Genomic DNA, 22288 nt, shown 5'->3' on the forward strand with positions numbered 1-22288 from the left:
ACGGCGCTCTAGAACAAAACATGGAATTGTTCATTTTAGTGTACTCGTCCGGTAGAGCTATTCACAAGGGTGCACTGGGCTCGAAAGAATTGCTGTTGCTCATTCCGAGGGATGCGACTTGAGGCGCGAAACAACTCGGCAGGGCCAAAGCTCCGACCTCAAAGTGGGATGTCAGGGTCAAAGAGCACAAAAACGCGGTCGGTGATGCTTTTCCATGCAAAACTTGCGAGGAATTCTGAAATCAAGTACAACCCCAAAAATACCGATAAATGTAGTTTGAATGACATTTTGCAATCGTTGTGCCACATCAGACTTCTTCACGCCACTGACATTCGGATACATCGATTTGCCCTGAATCTACAAATAGAAATTCTAACTTTGAGGAGCGTTGGCACTTTCTGGGTCAGAGACCAAAGGAATATCTGGAAACAGGGTGGTGGGGGAGGGCGGGTGCAAGAGAAATTATTTGTATTTCACATGCTGAACCTCAGCTATTGATTCCCCAAAGAGATTTTCTGGGGTACGAGTGTCTCACGTTAGACTCTTGCAATGGGATCAAGCAGAACTTTCTTTAGTCACAACACAAAACGTCATTCATTTATTCACCTGCGCCGTTTCGAACATAGTTATAAAAAGATGTTTACGTAAATTCCGTATATAAGCTACTGTAGCATTATTCCCACTTTTGAATACTAACAATAAATTTCAAATAAAAAAAAAAAAAGTCCTTACATGTTGAAAACAAACGGCTCTTCAATATTAAATGCAAATGTATTGAGTTTCAAAGTTAAATACAACTGAACTGTACTTTAGTGATTCTTTCATGTGGGGGAAGGCGTACCGCACTTTGAGACTCACTGCAGTTTTCAATCCTTGTCAGACCGCGCGACAGCTTTCAACACAGCAGCGCAGGAGAAATGAGTCTCAGGTGATAAACGCCCGTGTCCCGCCTCCGTTTACCACCCGAGTCTGCAAAATTGCTGGGTTGCCCTTGTCCTCCCATCCTATTGTCATTTATGCAACCGACACAGGAAAAAGATTTTGAAAATTCACTCTCGCACGCAACATACGATGAAAAATTAACTATTGTTATCTTTATGAAAGGTGAATTAAATGGAATTTGATGCCCATCTGTCATTAAATAATGTGCCATTAGTGCCGGCAGGAATTCTCTCCCCGTTCGTGAAAGTCATTTTTACAAACCAAAAGTAACATTTCAGGGCTGTGTTGTGGCAAAACTGCACTGCACATGGCAGCGTTAAAAGTGGCTTCGCCCTCCGGTCGTTTACGTCACACTTGGATTTCAGTGGTCATCGGGATTGCTTTTTACGAGCCCACCGATCAATCTGTCCCGTAATTCAATCCGCCAGTCAATCATGTTTGAAATGAATAATTCACAGACCATCAGAGAAAGCTCAGTGAAACGGTTCACAAGCGAGGTGCTGAACTACAACCTGAGTCCAATAAACTCGAATGCGGCCGGAATGAATGCATGAGACTTTACATTTGGGCATCGCTATGCTGTGGTCGTACACCCCTGTCAGCAATATGATAAAGAAGGAAGCTTCAACTCAATCTACACATGGTGGTTGCGAAGAAAATGAAGGGCCCCAACATCTTCCCTATTGAAACCCTGACCGGGGTTAACATACGCCTACCTTATACCAAGGTACGGCTATCTTAAGATACGGCTACCTTATACCAAGATACGGCTACCTTATACCAAGATACGTACTGAATCGTCTTTTATTGGATGGATGGATGGATAGATAGAACACACACATTCTGTATCTCTCTTGCCACCACTGGATTTTTATTTTTTATTTATTTATTTATTTATTTTTTTCCTAGGGGATGAACAACAATAGATTCCGAATTGTTTCTTCTCCACCAAAATATAGTGAGCATGTCCTTTGTTGCTATACAGCCAATCTTGTTGCTCTGGAACTCCGGAGCTTTTGCAAGAAAGAATCTGTAACAAAAGAGATGAGCTTGTACTCAGTGACGACTTGCAATGCGCTTCATCCAACTTGAGTATGTCGGTGTAGCAGAGCTGAACAGCAGCCCGGCACTCACCGTTCTTTCATTTTCCCAACTTGTGACGCTAGACGAGTGCTAGAAACGCAAAGCTCGCGTGGTTGTGCAAAAGTTATTACACTCGTGCAGAAGGGTCAAACTCTCCGCCTACGGAGACGCAAACAACTTACTGCAACTGAGTGAATCAAGTCATTGTTTAAACCTTGATTAAACTAGCGGTGAACTGTCGTGTTTAATGAAGTAAAGGTCGTGATTGAAGATCGAGCGCAACTGGGGAAAGTAGAACTCATTTCTGTTTAACAGTGAAAAGAGAGAGCGTTTCCAAAAGCACTCAAGGGATTGGGACCATGCTGTATATAGCCTGCAAAAAGCACTCAGCGGCGAGCCTAATGAAATGGGCAAAAAAATGCTTCATTTTACGGGATGCAAAAAAGGCCGGACTCTAGAACAATGAGCGATGGTCGTGCGTTCGGATGAGTCCAGATTGACTTTGTACAGTGATGTCACGGCACGTAGCACCCTCCTTTGCGTGCAGGGAATGTATTTGCATGTAGTCGTGTTTTCGAATTCAAAAGAAAATGACATTGTCAAAATCGTTATATTTTGCGTCTACGTTCGCACATGCGGAGAGAAACCGCACCCTTGCTTTGTTCAAGGGCCAAAGCTGCGTCACGACTCGCGAGACGGCATCGTTGCAGCCATAAGAGCCTGTTGCAAGCGCCCACGCTAGCTCACATTACAGCGACACATCTTGCAGCGTGGACGCCCTGTCAGGGAGCTGTAACCAGCAGCCCAGATGGACCCGCTCACCGCCGCCACTCGTTACCTCCCCCACAACGCAGCAACACCTCTTCTCCCTCCCTTGCCCCTTGAGCCGCGCTCTCCCTCTTTTGTCTCTTTCAGACCTTCGCTTAGTGAAATGAAGCGACGCTCATTCATTCGCACTGAAAACGTCACAGGGAGTTGACGCCGGTTAATATGCGGACGTCACCTGTGAAATATGTACAGTGTGTGTCCGTATTTACAACGCATTGTATGATTAATGAGCTTTTTAGAAAATTGCAGTAAATACTATCGTCCGATTGAATTTCAGAGTTTCTGACCTCATTCGAAAAATTATTCGCATGTATTTTATTTTTATTTTTTTTCAACAGGTCAATCGCGATTAGGCACATGGCCATGGCAGGCGCCCCACTGCACAAGGAGAAAATAAACTGTTGTGATGTTGAGGTTTTTTTTTTTTTTTTTTTTTTTTGTGACCAGGGCGAAGCTTTATAGCTGGGAGCTGCAAAAAAGAGGACACAAGGAGATAAGGGAAGCTAATCTCACTTACGCTGGTGAAATCTGCGAGATGGCTAATGGGGGGGGGGGGGGGGGTATTGCACTATGGTCAATGAAGTAGAGGCACTGCAGTGGACGTTTGGTACGAAGTGGGGTTTGTCGTACATCAGTGGATGGAGAGCAAGCAAAGATATTCCTACACACCAAAGACTCGAACACGTATCATGATCCTTTTAAGGACCATTTTTGTTCATTATAGCCCCTGAAGAACACGCACTATTTTCACAGACGCCATTTTCTACTGTCGCTGCTGGAGATGCAATTAATAATTATGGCCCCTGTTCCATTTAGATGGAACAAACCCTGCTAACATGCATGCTGCTTTGCAGAAATTGCAGTGTAAAGAGGTGGAAATAACTGGACCGTAAATTATTCGAATCACGCCGCTGTCCACTTGTATGTATGTGTGTGTATGATATTAGGGGTGGAGAACGATAATTGTTTTTTTCGATGCATCATTCGGCGCATTAAAAAGATTCTGAATCGGTTCATAGGTATTAATAATCGATATTTAAAGTTTAAATAAAGGAAACTAAAAGCATAAAAAAATAAAATAAAAGTATGCGCAATTAAGTGCGTTTGTATGTCAGATGTCTGTGCTAGGCTAAGCTAATACGTGACAAGATGGCGGAACAAGCTAAAGTTCATACGAGCCAAGCCAAGTCAAAGTGTGGAATATAAATCCTTGCTCTTGAGGGTTTTTTTTTGTTTTAAAAAAGGTACCAGTGTACCAGTGGACTAAAAAATGTAAGCCAATGTAGTGATCGGAATCGGGATCGAATCGAATCATAGGCCTCTAAATCGGAATTGAATCGAATCGTGGGACTCTGAATCGGAATTGGATTGAATCGTGAGGTACCCATAGATTCCCACCTCTCTATGATACGATATGATATATGATACCTTACCCTACCCATTTTCATTAAACTTCAAGGGAGAGCCCATTAAGTTTTTTTTTGTGAAAACCCAGATTAATATGCAGATTGAAGAAGTTACCAGGACCCTGAGCCCCGTGACAAGTCGTGGGATATATTCTAGCCGTCTGAGTCTTTAAGCGGATATACTGCATTTTCTGGCTCAAGCACGTAGGCATAAGCTTCATTTTCTTTTTTTTCTTTTTTTTTTACAATTTAGAAGCCTCAGTTTATGTTTGATTTTTTTCTTTTTTTTTTTTTTTTTTTTTTTTTTTCCCCCAAATTTGGCAAGGTTGTTAACACTCTTCTCTGTGGTGTGTCAAATTTACTAGACATTTTCATGTACACTTTACAAGCACTTTAATGACGATTTTATGTGGCAGTTACTAATGGCGAGGTGATCCATTCACCTGACTCGAGCGAATATGAGTGAGAACGCTTGTCAGTCTCTGTATGAGCTCTGTGATTAACTGGTGACCACTGCAGGGCTTAGTCTGCCTTTCATCCAAAGTCAGCTGGGATAGGCTCCAGCTGCCTGCAACCCTTGAACAGGAACATCAATTATAGAGGTTGGATGGATGGCTGAGATGTTAATTCAGTTTCATCTACTTGCGCATTGTTGTCAATGTACGTGCCGTTAATCGTAGAGACCGCTAGTCGCTACCGTGTGGTTGAACAAACACAAGGGTGTTAACAGCTCAACCTTCATGGAGGTCTTTGCTCTACTGAGTGATATTCCAGCTTCCTGAAAATTTACAAGCTGCTATACGGATGCTAGTGAGGAAAAAAAAATACTCCGTTTGGACGTTTTTTGGAATGTCACCTTGTTCAAATTTGACTTTTGCCGGGTTCATAAAATTAGACTCAGGGGACTGTGGATAATCTGAGGCCATCTGAGCAACCTGTCCCCCCCCCACAACCCTCCATCCACAATGGAGGTTGCCACAGAAAAGTAATGTTTCTCCTGGCTGTCTTTGTTTCTGCTGCTCTCCATTTGTCAAGTCCCACTCGACGCTGCGTGCTCTTTCCTTATTACTACCACTTGCGCCGACTGTAAGGGCAGCCCTCGGGATATGTCAGCATGCAGATCCATTAAATTATTAGACCTCGTTTATTATTAACTCTGTTGCATACAGAACTTGGCCGTGAGCTTTTAATATTCATGCGGGATGACTGTTCCCAACAGATGCTAACAGGACCGAGTGGGATCAGATTAACGCAGTCAAGTGCGGAAGACGGCGAGCAAAGCACACATTTTGACAGCTTGCGTTTTAACAATTAGCGCCGTTACGGGTCAGCCGAAAGACGCGCGCAAAACACACTGCTTAGTGAAGCATGGCCGAACGCGTACATGGTAATCAATTCTGGAAACGGTCAAAAAGCGGTCAAATGTTTTCTGGTCAGCGGCCTGTAGAAGCTTCAGGAACTTGCTGAGTGTTTGTGAGTGAAGGGCGAGCCATCAATAAAGTGTGGAATTTTCTGTAAGTAAATACATTTTTTTTTTTTTTTTTTTTTTGAACTCAAATTGAAAGGAAGAATTTTGGAGAGTAATGTTAGAGGGAGAGTGAGCTCGCCACGAGGACATGAAGGAACATGTTTTGTTGTCAAGCAGTCATAACCAAAAATGGCCACCGAGTGCTAATATAATCTGCCGTGTTCTTGCCGGGCTGTAAATTTGTCACCAAACGAGCCGTCCAGTGACTCATCCGTGTGATTAGTCTCTGTTCGGGATTTGCTATGTGCCTCTTTACTTAATTTCCTCTCTTTCTTTGTCCGCCGCATGTTGACCTTGTCCCTTTTTCCACCTTGCTCCATTGTGAGATTGTCCATATGCGATGTGTGTGTGTGTGTGTGTGTGCTTGTAGAGCAGTGAGGTGTCCAGCACGTAAATTGCCTGTTTATTTCCAGTCATTGCATCAATTGCTCTTATACAGCATTGCAATGAGAGTGTGTTTGTGGAATACAAAAATAATTCAGAAAGCATGGGCATGTTTGAACATTGTTTCAGGTCTTACTGTATATGTGTGTGTGGGGGGGGGCTGCGCACGTGTGTATGTACAGTGAGCGTACATTATATGGAGGTTGCACTGCAAAGATCAACAATATGACGCTTCCTTCTCTGGGGAGGAGGAGGCGTGTCCGTGACAGGCTGCCATGATTAGCGGAGCTTTGTGGGCAGCCAAGGCCGCGAGTGCGCGTCTACGATTCGTCTCATGCCGATTCCACCTCGGCGGATTTGCAACACGTGTGATCAAGCTTTGTGCTTGCTCAAAAGCATGTCGTCCATTATGAACGCAACATTCGGTACAGCTATTGTTTCTTCTTGTTTGGTATTCATATTTAGCGTGGATTTTTATGTTTACATTTCAAATCATCGTTACAGCTAATGAATTGATTATCGTGGTTGACTGTGGTGTCGGGCGACACTGCATTAATCTCGCTGAGACTATATCGAGACCTGCTTGTGATGACTCGTACTTACAGAAATAGCAAAATGTTATAAACCACTCCTCAGGAGCATGCGTTGTAATTGGCCCAAAATAACGACGGCGTAGAACTCTTGTTTTGGATCTCATTAGGTTGTCTGGCTTTAAGTAATATCCTGGTCTGTGAGTGGAGGTTGCAGCATTAGCGGCTATTATTGTGGTCGTTGAATGACTATAATGATGTTGTTTTTATTTTGGAATAAAAACCATGTATTTAGTCAAATCCGAATAACCCCCAAATACGCATAATCTGTCAAAGTATGAAAAGGAATCATCACTTTCCCCGCATTGTTGCGCCTATTCGATTTTGTGCACATGAAACGTCGACGTAAATCCATGCATTAGAAGGAACTACTTTTAATCAGCCGCTGAAAAGCCAATCAAACTAGCCTGGCTCATTACTGTCAAGAGCAGAGGGCATGAAAAACACGGATGACAGATTTAGTGGCCTCCATCCCCTCTGGGACGCATGCACAGTTTTATGGTAAGGGAAACAATTTATCACACGCCAATTCATCTGTGGTTAACTTTTAATTAATGTTCAAAGATGATGACTTTTAATATGCCCAGCCTTGCCCGGTGCCCCGTCTGGTTATTTTCCGTGCGGAGTGTTGTCAATAAAACGCATATTAATGGAGGACTCCAAGTTGACCATAGGTGTGGGAGTGTGTTTGTTATTGTCTATTTGTGCCCTGCTATTGGCTAGCGATCAGTTCAGAGTATACCCCGCCTCCCGCCCAAAGCTGGGATAGGCTCCAGCTCGACCATGAACCCTCGTGAGGATACGTGAGATGAGAAAATGGGTGAATTAACGCTTGCCACTTTAGCATTTGGAATTTAGCTGGTTTGTAAAACGGTACACTCGACTCGGAGCTGTAATTTTGGAACACCTGCTAGCTTTTAACACCAAACTACCGTATGAGCGGCGGCGGCTAGTCGATAGAGGGCGCTAGGACACCGCCCCACCGTGCACCAAGACAAAATACAGTATGAAATTACATTTATTTATTTATTTTTTTAATAACTCATTGACGAATTGACTTGTCTTTTCACAGTCCATCCATTCAGTTCCAGGAACTTATGTATGTATATATTTTTTTCAAAGTTTTTCAAACGTTAGGCTAAAAGAGGCTCTGGAAGTGAATGAGTTAAATAAAATATTTCAAAATATATGTACTATATGTATTTTCAAATGAACATGGTAAATAGTATATAGTTAAGGTTTGGTTAATCGCTTAATGTCTCTAGAGGTCGACCTGTTAATCAGTGACACCCGCGGTGTGATGATGGTGGGGCGGTCGCCGTTTGTAAAGTGCTTTCGATCGACAGGTCGGACTTTAGTAGTTGAGACGAGAGGAAACGGAGGCCGGAAACGCTTAGTTGGATGTGCTCATCACTCGGTCAACATGGCGCCAATTAAGGACGTAATGTTAATAATCACCAGGGTTGCCATAGTAACCTAAGAGCCCTTAAAAAGTGAATAACATTCATACATCGCATCGCGTCTGCTGCAAAGTTTTGTTTGCCTTCTTCCTCATCTGTTTTCTCCACTTCATTTCCACAGTTTCCCCTATTAACTCGCCACTCTATATTCCTTTCATGTTTACATTAGTTTCACTGGCCAGCTCCCGAGGCTCAGTCCCTGCCAATATTTGTGTTTGGGTAAAAGCGGCACCATATTTCCTGTATTTTAGCATCTCCCCGTACCGGCTCATTTATTGCCCTTTATCCATATATATATATATATATATATATATATATTTTTTTTTTTTTTTTTTCTCTTTGGCCCTCTCCTCCCTTCTTGTCTGCCCTGAATGAGCAACATTGAGGATGAAAATAAAAAAGATCTCATGAATGAGCACCGTGGAGGAAGAACGGATAGCGAGGGCAAATCGGACGGCCACGAGTGCCGAAGTGGGCCTTGACGTCGAAAGGGCCACGTTATAGGAAAAACCATGAGTCCCAGCGATTGATCCTGAATACAATTTAAAAGCTGCGATAGAGGCAAAGAGTACAATTAGCATTACACACTGCATCTTAGTATCTCTTAATTAAGTATGTAAAAGCTTTCTTATGAGGACAGATGTACTTCTTAGTTGAAATGAGAACAGAGAACGCTCTTTCACTTGTCATTGAGGAAGGGCCTTAAAAGAGAAAAAAAAAAAAGTCAAACAGCCAATCGGTGAATAAGAAGGCCCGAGTACACTTCAGGCTAATGACAAAGAAATGCCCAAGCCGACTGCTCCTATGAATTCATCGCATTTGCCGCTTTTCACCCCCATAATGTGTCATCTTTGACATCCCAGACTACACTGCTCTCTTCCACCTCCGTCACTGAATAGACATTATGTGCTGCCGCATTAAAAGTCTGATCACGTCACTGGCTCTCTTGTGTGTGAGAGGAGTGTGTGAGCGGTTGTGTGTGTGTGTGTGTGTGTGTGTGTGTGTCAAATCATCTCAGCGTCGCTTTCTGCACATCTATCACTGTAAAATCACAGTGAGCTACAAACCACTTACAGCAGGCGTGAACGTTTGAATCTTTTATGAGGATGTGCTGTAATAACAGACCTGTGCAACAAAATCCTCCGTTTAGACAGCAGGCCGTTTAGGAAATGCAGATTATGCCGGATCTTCAACGTGTTCTTCAAACAATATTTGGTTTCATAACATTGGCATCCAACGCACGCTGTAGCTCATTCATGGCACCGCAAAGATAGAACGGGAAAAAAATGTACGGGAACTAGACGTTTAGTCCGACAAAAAACAGCAACTCCACACAAAGATGTTTGAGTGCCATTAAATCCCATTTTCAAGCGGCCCCGGCAAGTGTTTTCCTCAACCTGCTGGCAGCTAATATTTGTCATGACGGTGTTTCACTTTTCAGGGGCGCAGTTACGATTCAATAAGTCGCTGTACTTTGCCAGATTCTCGGTGGGTGTCCAAGTGAAAATATTGGACTTTCCCGTTTTCATATTTTTCTCTTGCACTCCTTTGGACATTTTCCCCACATTGCTAGCCTTGTCATTTTATCTATTGAATATTAACACTAATATGAAACCTTTTCTCATTATTTAGCAAACACGAGAAAATTGTGTTTGGACCCACTCTTTTAGCAACAACAAGGCAATGTATGCACAGTATGTTAGTCTTTGTACGTTAAGGAATTCCTAGACGAGGCCCGGGCACTGACAATTATTATTGCCGATGGAAAAATGAACACACAAGCAAAACAATAACAAGACTTAACAGCATATAGTGGTCTAACTAAAATAATAAACTCGCGTTTAATAAAAGCCTCCGTAATTTTCCTTACAAAAGCGTTGTTTTAATTTAATTTAATCTCATTTAAGTATCTATTTAACAATCATCCCATATAAGATGAGCTACCTGCATGGCATTATCTAAATGACCTGCAGATAGAATGACCCAGTGAGAGTTTGAAGTAGGTTTCCATGGATTTTGGTCACTGACATGTTTTGCTTCCATTCACTGAAAATGGCCTTGTACATAATTTACAAGCGATAAGTGGTTCTTAGCATGAAATAATGCTGCCTTTAAAGTTGAGCCTCATGAGGGGGAAATTCGAAAGGCAGCTCAATAGACGAGGACTGCTGTTTTCAATTTAGTCGCAAATGGTCCTGATAACCTCCTTGCCATATCGGAAAATCCACCTGACTTTGTTCGGATCCCAGTCAGTCACCCCCAGCGATTTCATAAAATTCAAAGTCGCTAGTCATTGAGAGCGATAACATTGTAGACAAACTACAGCACTGTCTGATGCTCTTTTTTTACACGTGCAGACCAACATTTTATAAATAGCAGATAAATCAGTTCAAAAACCCATCCCAGAAATGCATGTTAGGTTAGCATGTGTACGAATTAGTGCTGTCAAGCGATTACAATTTTTTTAAAAATGAATCGCAAAATTTTCCATAATTCATTGCGATTAATCGCATTTTTCAACTTTCAATTTTTGACGACGCTTGGAACCGATATTTACTTGAGTAAAATCTTGGAATTAATGTGGAGAAAAAAATAAAAGTATATTTCGATTCCAAGACTGTTCTAATAGCTTTCTTTGATCCTTGAATACGATTCTTTTCCTGTAAAATACAACTGTTGAACGATACACCAAAGACGTACAACTACGTCAAAGTCCGTCAGTCTTTGTAAGTTTGGCTGCACAGTGAGCAGATGTCAGCTGCTACAGGAAGTAAATAAAACGGAGTTAACTGAGTTCATTTTTTTTTTTTAGTGCATTATGAAATTTAAATGAATCGCCATTGTTAATGCTTTAATTTTGACAGCCCTAAGTACGAATTTGAGTGTTAAGTGTTATTTGTCGACATGTTCCCTGCAACCGACTGCCGATCAGTCCGGCCTGTCGCCCAAAGTCAGCTGTGATCGTCCCCGTGTATTTGTGACGCTTAAGATGACCCTCATGAAAAAGGGATGCTTTCGTAATTGAATCAATGCTCTGTATTAAATGTAAAGTTGGAATTGGGAGCCAGGTGGGCGGAGGGTGTTAAACATCACCAGCATCTGTTCCCTCATTTACTCTTCCCTTCATGCAGTCGCCACTTGCTACTAATAATTGCAAGACCAAGTTTAACAGCTAACATAGTAGCTAATCCATCCTCCATGCGGTCACGTTTCGTAGCCGGCGGGACACACCTCATGCTGTCCTTACTCACAACATTTCTTTGGCACCATTTTTAAACATGCAGACAGACAAAGGTTCCTCAGAGACTTTACAAGTAATTACTATTCTTCCTGTAGAACACACCGGCACAGGTTTCACCATTATTCAAATAAATGGCGAAAGAGGTTTTCAATTTTAACAGTTGGGCTTGCTGTGAAAGCGTTCGGCCACCGCTAGCTTTGTTTCTTTAATCTCCCGTCTTCACAGCAGATATTTTCACATAGGACAGAACACCCATCCGTAATGAATTCGGAATGAATTATCGCGATATTCCTCAGTGTGGTACGAGTACCAATAGTGGTATTCGGACTCATTCTGGTAGCATGCAAAAGAATCACTCCACAAGAACAATTCAGTTGTATTTAACTTTAACACTGCACCTAAATATAGGAAAATAGGAGTGCTCAGTATTTTTGGGTGGTAGGTTCGCTGGTGTGAAAGGTTTGAGAATGACTGCATTATCCAAAAATAAAATGAAATACGATTTCCAGTAAAAGTTGATGTCTGTTCAAACCCGAAACATTCATTTAATCAAACAGTGGCTGAAAACGGACTAGAAAGGAAACCACTGTGAAGTCCATGTTTAGCGCACCATATAAAGTAACGGTCTGTCGCTTTACACGGGCACATTATATTTGGCCCCTTCTAATTCAGTCTGAATTAGAATCATCTTTAACCACCATGTAAAAAAAAAAAAGGGGGGGCTACAAATAAGCACGCCACACCCACATTCTTTATAGGCCAGTCACACACATAGACAGCAAGATTATATGGATGACAGATGAAAGATTCCATCAGATGAATGTGCATTTGCAGCCAAATACTCCATAAATTATTTATGATACAGAATTCGAAAACTTCTTCATGAGACCTTCGTATGGTTTCCCGTGACCATTTTTTTTTTTTTTTTTTTTTTTTTTTTTTAAAGAATTCATAACGGCAAACTATCTTGACTTTTCTCAGCCAGAACGGATCTGCGGCATCCCAGATGGCAGACAAAGAGTCCGTCTGAGTCAGCACATTTTACACACGGCACATCTGCAATTTCAGCTATAGCGACCCGCTCGGGATTGAGTGCGCCAATGCCGCGGTGATTGACGGCTCTTGTTAATGGTAGGATTTCTGGGAGGAGAACAGCAGGTTAGTGTCAAGGTCAATCGGGAGGCGTTTGGCAGAAATCCAATGGGTGATCTCAACAAGAAAATTGGAAACACGCAACCCCGCTTGTGAGTCAGAGTGCCCAATCAAAAGGTCAGCTTGGGTGTGTGTGTGTGTGTGTGTGTGTGTGTGTGTGTGTGTGTGGATGTGGTCACAGCATTACGACGCCGCCTGATGGCGACATCGCAATGATACTTCGTTTGGATCGCTTTGCTTCATATGTCATTGTTGAAGCTCGACAACCGGTGGTGAAACACGTCCCGCCATTTTTCCAAACAGAATAGAATAAAAGCCAAAGAAAAAGCAACAAACCGCCGTGCAGCGCCAGTATTCTGTGATGAACAAAATATCACGGCTAAAATGTTGCAATGGCACAAATGGTTAGGCGTAGTGTAAAAATCTAAGAGTACAAATAAGGGAGGCAACGAAACTGTTGTGAATGAGCTGCTGATCCACAGGCGCACACAACATCAGCGAGCGCCAGTATTCTCCGCCAAAGAATGTCTCCGCTAAAATTCTGTAAATGGTTCAAATGGAGCTAAGCGTGACACAAAATGAATAAAAGTGTTGGAAAATACAAAGGTGACTACGGAGCTTTTAGAAACATGCACTGATATTCTGTAAGAATAAATATAATGGTTGAAAATGGCACAAAACAGATTAACTTGATGCGCAACAAACATGAAATGGTAAATATTATTATTATTTTTTTAAAAAGATGGGAAAAATACAATGAAGAATAAATTACAAATAAATTAGGAAGTTGGGAGAGCTGATGTGACAGGCTCACAGCTGCGTCTTTGAAGATGGTCTTGCGGTTTATAAGCATCTTTAAATATTAAGAACAGTGTCTGGAAAAGATGATCATGACCAACTACTCTGTGGTGTGGGGTGTGAAGATCATTTTCCTCCTCCGCTACCTGCTCAAGAAACAGTAAATGTCCAACTTTACTTCCAGTCGCAAATCCTCAGTTCGTCCGATCGTTGTGTTTGTGACGATAGCCGATAGCCTTGTAATTAGCAAAAAAGCTAACAGCTTAGCTTCTTCTGTGACCACTACTCTTTCTTCATTGTTGTGTTTTCAAGCGGTCTGGATGCGTACCTGCAGTGTGCTCTGCTTTAACAACATTTCCATGGAAATCTCTCGCTTTCTGTTGACTGTGTAACTCCATTTGCTGTATAGTTGAATATGCTAGGAACAAGGGCAATTCCCTTCCCGACATGTTCATGTTTCTCGACTCGATATGAATCTCGGTTTAGCCGAACGTTGATCTGAAAGTATTTTAACTCCTCAAATGATTTATATAAAAGTCGTCGTTTGTCAGATACACCCAAAAGACCCGCGAGTACGAGTGACAAATGCGCGAGCTGCACCAAAGGCTTGTTTGAAGTCGGAGGCAAACTCGTTGAGGAAGGTTATATTGATTGAATACTGTGATATCATCATATTTTAGCTAAGATAGCCCACTCGGAAGTGTTTCTTTGAACTCACTTTGAGAGGACTTTTATGAAGAGGCTTTCATCAACCGAGCAGAGATGAGGGCAGCGTTATATTTGATGGAAAACTCAAATGAATTTTCAAGTGGTTTGGCGGTTTATTTTTATAATTGGTGTTAAAAACACACAGAGAAAATTCAATAAGTACCCGCAAAGCTTCGGCGCGCACACACTTTTGATTTATTTCTCATGAGAGCGTAATGAAAGTCGAACACTAAAATCATGTAATCCTCCCCTCGAAAATAAAGAGCTAAAAACGAGTTTGCTGTATATGACATGTGCCATATAGTGTGGGCTTGGCAGGCGATGTCCTGCAGAGAGATCAGTAATGCCATTACAGTTTCATTCCAGAAAGTGACATTTTGACACTTGATTTACATTGACGGTCAGCTGTGATCCCCTTGTGATTTTATCTGCCATCACTTTCTCCGCAGAGCGCCATCTGACACCAGCGGAGGCATCTCATTGACATAAAAAGGGAGAAATAAAAAGACTCCAGAGAGCTTCTGCGGCTGATAGTGGCAACACACTTCCAAACAACACCTCGTGTATCACAGTTTATGGACGATGTGTCGACGGGAGCTGGAGATGATACAGCTGGCACACTTTGAAGAATCGTGTGTGGGGGGGGCAAATGTCGAGCAAATGGCGCAGGACGAAAGGTATGGTTGTTGTTGTTGTTGTTGTTTTTTTCCGCCCCCCATCCTAAAATGATCTCATTTGCTAGTAATGTTGGAGCAGATTGTACATTAAAACGTGTGAATTATTAAGAATGTAAAAGTGGGATTCATGATTTATTAACTCATTTCACCCCAAAAAAAAAAAAAAACTGGCTGCCCACAACAATTTGGTGTACTTGCACAAATCTTAAAGTGGAAGTCAACGCCAGCATTTTTTTTTTTTTTTTTTTCAGGAATGTTCTATGCAAGACCACTATTTGAAACAGGGCATTCTGATTAACATTGCTTCGTGGAATAAGTGCTAATCCACTTGTTTTTATCCATCTCAGGGGGCGGCCATTTTGTCACTTGCTGTCGACTCAAAATGACAACAGACATCAGCTCAGATTCAGAAAACAGGTCAGCCGTGATTGGTTGTTGTGAACGGTTGCGATGTCATTTTCAGTCGACAGAAGACAAAATGGCCGCACCCAGAGATGGCTAAAATCGAGTGCGTTTTGCTGCTTAATTTATATTCCACAAACACAAAATTAATCCGAATGCCGTGTTTAAACTAGTGGGCCTGCTGGGAACATTCTTGAAAAAAATATGTTTGGGTTTGACTTCCGCTTTAAATACAAATAAGCTAATGTTAATTTTTGTTATTGTGGGTGTGGATTTTCTTATTCCACTTGTGTAGTTTGGACAAAACATGCGGTCAATATGATTCAATGCAGTTCCACGCCTGACAACATACTGCTCTTTTTTGTATGTGATAGTAGTGCATCAAACGGTCGTTATTTTGCACAAGCTTTCAAATCCACGGCAATTAATTTCAGAATTGTCATGAATAGTTGACTGAAATGAGCTTTTTATATCGACAACTTTTGTTAGTGGGAGGATTTCTGGGAGGAGACCAGCATGTGAGTGTCGAGGGCAATCAGGAGGCGTTGAGCAGGAATCTAAAGATTTCAACAAGAAAACGTGTCTCTCATTCTGGTTAAAAAGAAAAAAAATAAGGCTAGCATCGACAAGTATCCCGGTTATTGAGCTAAAATGGTCGAATGATATCGTGTAAACGTGTTGGTGCCGTCACGTTTTCAGTCATCCTGCCATATTGTTTCTTGTGATACAAAAAAAGGGGGGGGGGGGGGAGACAGGCAATGCACTTGTAACAGGGACATTGTGATCGTAATCAAGCTGTGTAGCGAACATTTTCCTTCAACCAGATGGTGAGAGTAGTAAATGCTGCTCAACAAGAGTTCTCCGAGATCATCAAGTATTCATAGCGCCGCTGATACATGCTTCTTTGTGCTGTGACGCATAATGCTAAAACACAAAAAGAACAAAGACGGGGGCTGCTTTAATGCCAAAGTGAACACAACAAATGGCAATTTAGAATGAAATGCTCTCAGGCGGTCTTCTCGCTTTATTGCCCTGACAAAGTAAAACACCCATTGAATGTTTAAGGTTGCAAAACGGCGTTGACCTCACTTTTAATCGGCTGTCAATCGAGGAATCGAGTCACAAATGACAGACGCGACAACTGTTGGTGAAGAGATTAATTCAAACCATTTGAACCCATTTGACAGTGATCAATAAAGCTAAAACTGTTTTTGGACACATGGCTAGGAAAAAAAGCAGATGATTTTAAATGAGTGCAGCAGACTAAAATCAAACTTCCTTTGAGTATCTTCTTTGATACTTGCACTTGCTCGCTAATCAGTTTTCATCCATCCATTATTTGATCACACAGGCGGGATTTGGAAAATTCAATAATTCTCTACTGATCCTATTCAAACAGATTTCATGTTTTTGGGGGTGAAAGTGAGGTTATGGGATTTCATAAATATCAGTGCATTAAGAAAGATGTGCGTTTGGAGTGCTTAGCAACCGTCTAAGGCAGATTTAAGATTAGCAAAAAAAAACAAAAAAAACAAAACGATGACAATAACAAAAGTTGCGCGGATGAAAGTCGTTGCAGGAGAAAGCCCCATGCCGTCAAGTCACCCCCCCCCCCCCCCGAGCCCTAAAGGCGGCTTATATGCTTATTAATCGACTTCTATCTCCGCCACAGCGCATACAATCAGCTCCAACATTGTGCTAAGATAATATTCATGTCGCCATTAACATAAACTACATGCATACAGCGGTTACCTTGAAACGACAAAATTCAGTGTCTAGCGCCCGGAAATAAAAGTTTCCTGCAAATGTAGTTGAATTCGATTTATCGATTTAATGACTACGCCATTAATTTCCCTAGTCACATTACTGCCGTCGTTTCCATTTGGATCACATTTGATTAGACGGAAGGAGATTGTAACTGAATGTTATTTGCCGGCATTTATTGTTTCAGCCTCTCAAGACGAGCCATTTGTTCTGCTTAAGATTTCAGTTTGCAAGATTGAAAGGCTGTTTGAAATGGGATCAGGCAAACGTTGCGTTCGGAGAGAGTTGACATAAAGAGAGGCCTCTTTGTAGACACAAAAGAAACACGGAAAATTATGCAGGGAAATGAACCCCCAAAAATGTTTTGGGCTGTTCCAAATGAAATTCAAGTGATAAGCACATTGAACAAAAAGAGGACATGGTGGAGAGACATGTGAGTGCTTTGTATATTTATGGAAGAAACAAAGAGTGCTTTGTTGGATGCGTCATCACTCCAATTAGCCAAACACTCTTTCGCCTCGGAGTTTGAACAGAATTTGTTGATAAAACACAATTAGGAAAGACACAAATGTAAATCCCCCAAAAAATAACAGAATAGGATAGCCTTAACTTAAAGCTTCGCGGGTTGCTACTGTGGTGTTTTGTTATCTTTTTTTTTTTTTTTTTTTTTTTACCCAGCAAAATTTCGAATTAAAATCGAACCAATTAGAGCAGGATGCCGCCCGCTCCCTTGACATCCTTTCGCTGGATATCCGAAGAAGAAAACCAAAAATAAATCCCATCTCGAAGGAGGAAGATACCTTTGCCGGTGCACTTTCTCAAAATAGAGAGCTTTTTACCGTCTTGAGAGTAAACAATTTCCTCTAATTTATGTTCGCGCAAACGGCAGCGTTAAACACGAGCCAAATGAGCTCCGGATGTAGACAGAGAGAGGGTGATCAAAGAGTGAAATATGATCACTGGCAGGAGTGACACATCTTAAAGTTTATTTGCCGGCTTGTCTGCCAAGATAGTGTAAAACACCAACGGGGCTGAGCAAGAAGATCCTCTATTCTGTAATCAGGTGTCCATAGAGGCATATTCTGAAGGTGCGCTAATACCCTATTAATATTTAAAGCACCACTATGTCGTTATTTTACCTTAAATGGCATAGCCATGGCAACCCCAGACCGCTGACTTTAGTGGTGTATAATATCAGTGGACCGGCTGGGATGCCTCTTGTGCTGTTTAGTGTTTGTCCTTAAAATTGCTCTTGCCAATTGCGCTTGGGCAAGCTCTCCTCCCGTAATCCCACTAGCTAGCAAGCCGGCAAACAAACATGATTAGCACACGCTGAAAAGCTATATGGGGACCGGTGCGGAAGCGTCCTCGCCTTTTTGTGTTGCGTTTACATGTGGTACAGTTTGAGTTAAATCCTCTCCCACGCCCAGTCAATGTCAGATTAGTTCTCCTCCGCGTACGCATCTTTTCTCTCTGCGGAGCAACCGTCCTTTTGTTAGGGATTTACCTGGGATCTGCCCGTCTCGGAGAAGAGACACAGAGATGCGAGAATTTAGCGGCAGCGGGGAGAACGTTGCCGACCGGTGGCGCTGCTGATTACAGGGAAACACGGTAATGCGTCACAGTGCTCGTGATCTAAATGTCAAGTCACGCAAACGTTTATTTTTCAAGAGTATGTTCTATGCAAGCCCACTGGTTGAAACAGGGCATTCTGATAAATATTGCGTTTGTGGAGTAAAGTGTTAATGCACTCGTTTTTAGCCATCCCTGGGGGCGGCCATTTTGTTTTCTGTCGACTGAAAATGACATCACAACGGCTCACAACGACCAATCACGGCTCAGATTCAGCAAACAGGTCAGCCGTGATGGGTGGCTGTGAGCAGCTGTGATGTCATTTTCAGTCGACAGAAGACAAAATGGCCGCTCTAGAGATGGCTAAAAACGAGTGGATTAACACTTTATTCCACAAACGCAAAATGAATCAGAATGCCGTGTTTCAACTAGTGGGCCTGCTGGGAACATATTCATGAAAAAAATATGTTTGGGTTGACTTCGGCTTTAAGGGCTCTCAGAACAGCAAACAAGCAACACCTAACCCCATTCCCCCCCCCCAAAAAAACAAACAAACATGAAGCTACGCTCATGTGGAGCCGTCTTACTTATCAACATAAGGGTGGTGCAATTCGGGCAAAATCATTTTCAGCCACGAGCCGAAAGCACAAGTAGCACTTGGTTTGCTAATACAGCGGGATATTGGATTTTGTCATGTGGGAGATTGTTGTGGATTGTGGAAGGATTTCATCATTCAATCGTGTGTACACCATGCCGAGATGGAAAATATACAGCGATTATTAGGAAAAATGTAGCCAAGAGTAAACTTCATCGCAAAAAGAAATCCAGGAATCCAGATTGACTCTGTAAGTACAGTACATGACGTTTATGATTGTGGTTTAAACGCGTGTCGTTCTTACAAATTCGCATTCCCGTGGGAGTGAAAAGAGCTAAAAAAAAAAAATGGCGGTCTCCGTAAGTCAGTCGACACAATCTAACAGCAACAGATAAATAGTTTCACTATCTTGGGTTGAGTTCCTCTTTTATACAGAGAATAGCAAAACATGAGTCACAAATGGGGGACTTTCAGGCACAAAATAACGACACAATTCCAAATATTTGTATGCAATGAAGGAAATTGAAGGGTTTCGTCATGCTTGGCGAGAGGAAAATGGTAGTTCTCATTTAGGCCTTGTTTTTCTGGCGATTTCAAGCCATTTTCTACCCTCCAAGTACAGTACATGATTGCAAAACGGCTACGCTATTAGAGAACACACCCACGTACACGCAAGCTAAATGAATAAGGCCGCGCACCCCCGGCGTTTTTAAATGTTTCCCATCTCAGATCCCTTGATTTATTCCTGTCATCCCCTTGACTGTCCTGTTTCCCGTCCTCCTTTCCACATGTCCAATCCTTCCATCAACAATAAGATGCACAAACATTGCATGTAAGATAAGCTGCGGGCTTGCTATTATCTTTTCCCTGCCGTCGGTAAAGTGGATCTCCTGACCCCTCTTGTTATCTAAAATCTCGTTCGGTCTCTCTGCGGGGGTCTTAATGGGGAATGGGATTTAAAGGTCCTCGCTCAAAGCTTCTTTCTGTCACTCTCTCCATCGTTGCCTTTTGACTAATTCGCAAATTGATCCAGTCTCGGGTTGCAGTATTAGGTTGGGGGGTCGTCCGGTGTCCTGTATTCCTCCCTGAGGCGACTGTCTGTCTGCTAAGCATATTAGGCCACATCCCAGACCGCCGTGGTCCCCGTGTTCGCCCAGCTGAAATGTAGACAGAGACTGTATGTGCACATTGTCCGCATATGGGTCAGTGTCCACAAATTCATCACGCGTGGCCAGTCAATCGCTCAAGTGCTTTTGAACCACAAACATCCATATACGACACAAGCCCACCATCACAAAGAGCTGCCAAGTGCATTCTCGGCAACATTCTCAAATGTAAGAGGTAAAATAAAGGCATTCTTTTGAATAGTAATAATAATAATAATAATCACGATAATAACACATAATCAGAGAATCGTTGTTCAGTCTTCAGCATTTATCCCCATTGGTCTCAGCTCGTCCTTTTTAAAAGACTGTGGTATCTCACAATGGCATCACCAATTTCCTTTTCTTTTCTGGGTTATCCTTGCAGCCTCACAAATGGAAGCATTTTTCATTTACTTGAAGGGGGAAGAAAAAAAAAGTTGTGGTTTTTTTTTCCCCCTGAGTCATTTATTGTGGGACCTTGTTATTATGACTTTTTTTTTTTCAGTTTGGGAATGAGTTGAAATGACAGGGAAAAAAATATTGCAAAAAAAACTGAAAATAAAATTCTGAGAAACGGGGAAAAAATATTCCATAAAAGAGGAAAATACATTCTCTGAAAAACAGTACCTAAAAACAAAGCCCAAAAATAAATAGCTCAGAAAAATGTTTCCCCCCCCCAGGGATTAAAATAATGTACATTTCTCTAGTCACATATGCTGAAGTCTTACTATGTGTGTGTGTGTGTGTGTATATATATATATGTTATATACACGTAGATATTATAATACCTATTTCTGTGAAATATTTTGGATAATCTTGACAGATCCAGTCTACAAGGGTCCTCGGTTTCTAGTTTTGTGGCTCGGCCGAAATCGGTGTTGACCTCATGCGAGGATCTGCGATAAATAAATAAATATTGAACAGGTTTAACGTTCACGATTGTCAGACGCCCGTCCATTTTTCTTGAACAGACCGGGGGAGGCCTTTTGTTGACTTTAATCACGAGGTTGAAAAAAAAAAAAAAAAAAAAAAATGCTGAAATTTCCAATGGTCGTGTACCCCACTTAAGATGTCTTGCGTATTTATGATATCAATTCCCAACACGACCGACGTTCTTTTAGTCAATTACCCCACTGTTGTGTTTACAACCTACTATTCTATTCACACCCTTGAGAATACCATAATCTACATGAGCGCTGACGGACTCTGTCGGATCACTGGGATTTGTGAAGGAATCAATACTACAACGCGAGCATGTCAGTTGCTGTGTGGGCCATAAAGGTTTGACTAATGACCCTGGTTGCTGACAAGTCTAAAGGGCTCAAATTGTCATTGTCCCGGTTTTGGACTGCAGCCGTTTTCAAAGCGCTGTATTCAAACTGAATTATGGCATATCGCGCACGAGTCACGATTGTGCAACGGGCTTCTCCGCCACTTTCGAACAGCGACAACAGCACTCGTTGCTCACGAGAAAATCGCTCGGGCCTTGGAGTGTTCCTTTCGTATGGTCCGGGTGAAGTGGCGGAAGACATCTTGACCACTTTTGAGAACCTCATCTTAAGTGAGATATGAATTGCCAAAGAGGTTTTGTCTCTAACCATCTCATCGCAGCAACCCGGACTGCGCCGTTCCAACAATTACTGCGTCAGCATTGTATACCTTTGCATTTTACCGAACACTCAGAAAGGAATTAGATACTGGAGCACATTTGAAAAGCTAATATTTCGGTTGCGCAATAGAACGCCTCTCAGCGTGCTGGACTGCAATTTTTCACCACCTAAAATCTTCGCTGACCTCGTGAAGTGTGTCTATATTGATTTATTTTACTTTCGACTACTGTGAAAATGTAATTTAGTTGAAGTTCCGCCTTATGCAGATTATCCACATTCACTTCCACATTACATTGTACAGCTAAAATATTTAATTATACATACTTTTTTAAAATGTGACACTTCATTATGGAGCCCTTTTTTTTTTTTTTTTTCAATCAGAAATAGCCCTCGTCTCACCTAA

At 42.0% G+C, this 22288-nt stretch overlaps 1 protein-coding gene across 6 annotated transcripts in view; it reads left to right on the forward strand.

Annotated features, from left to right (window-relative positions):
- Window positions 1-22288, forward strand: part of flrt1a (fibronectin leucine rich transmembrane protein 1a) — a 55579-nt gene that overhangs the window by 25858 nt on the left and 7433 nt on the right. For all 6 annotated transcript variants that reach the window (XM_086057058.1, XM_086057057.1, XM_086057059.1 and 3 more), the window contains one exon: window positions 14570-14797. The gene's annotated coding sequence lies outside the window, so the exon portion shown is untranslated. The remainder of the gene's footprint in view (window positions 1-14569; window positions 14798-22288) is intronic.

This window comes from Filicampus tigris, chromosome 17 (genome assembly GCF_054856515.1).
Source record: "Filicampus tigris isolate MCC_2025a chromosome 17, RoL_Ftig_1.0, whole genome shotgun sequence".
Lineage (NCBI taxonomy): Eukaryota > Metazoa > Chordata > Actinopteri > Syngnathiformes > Syngnathidae > Filicampus > Filicampus tigris.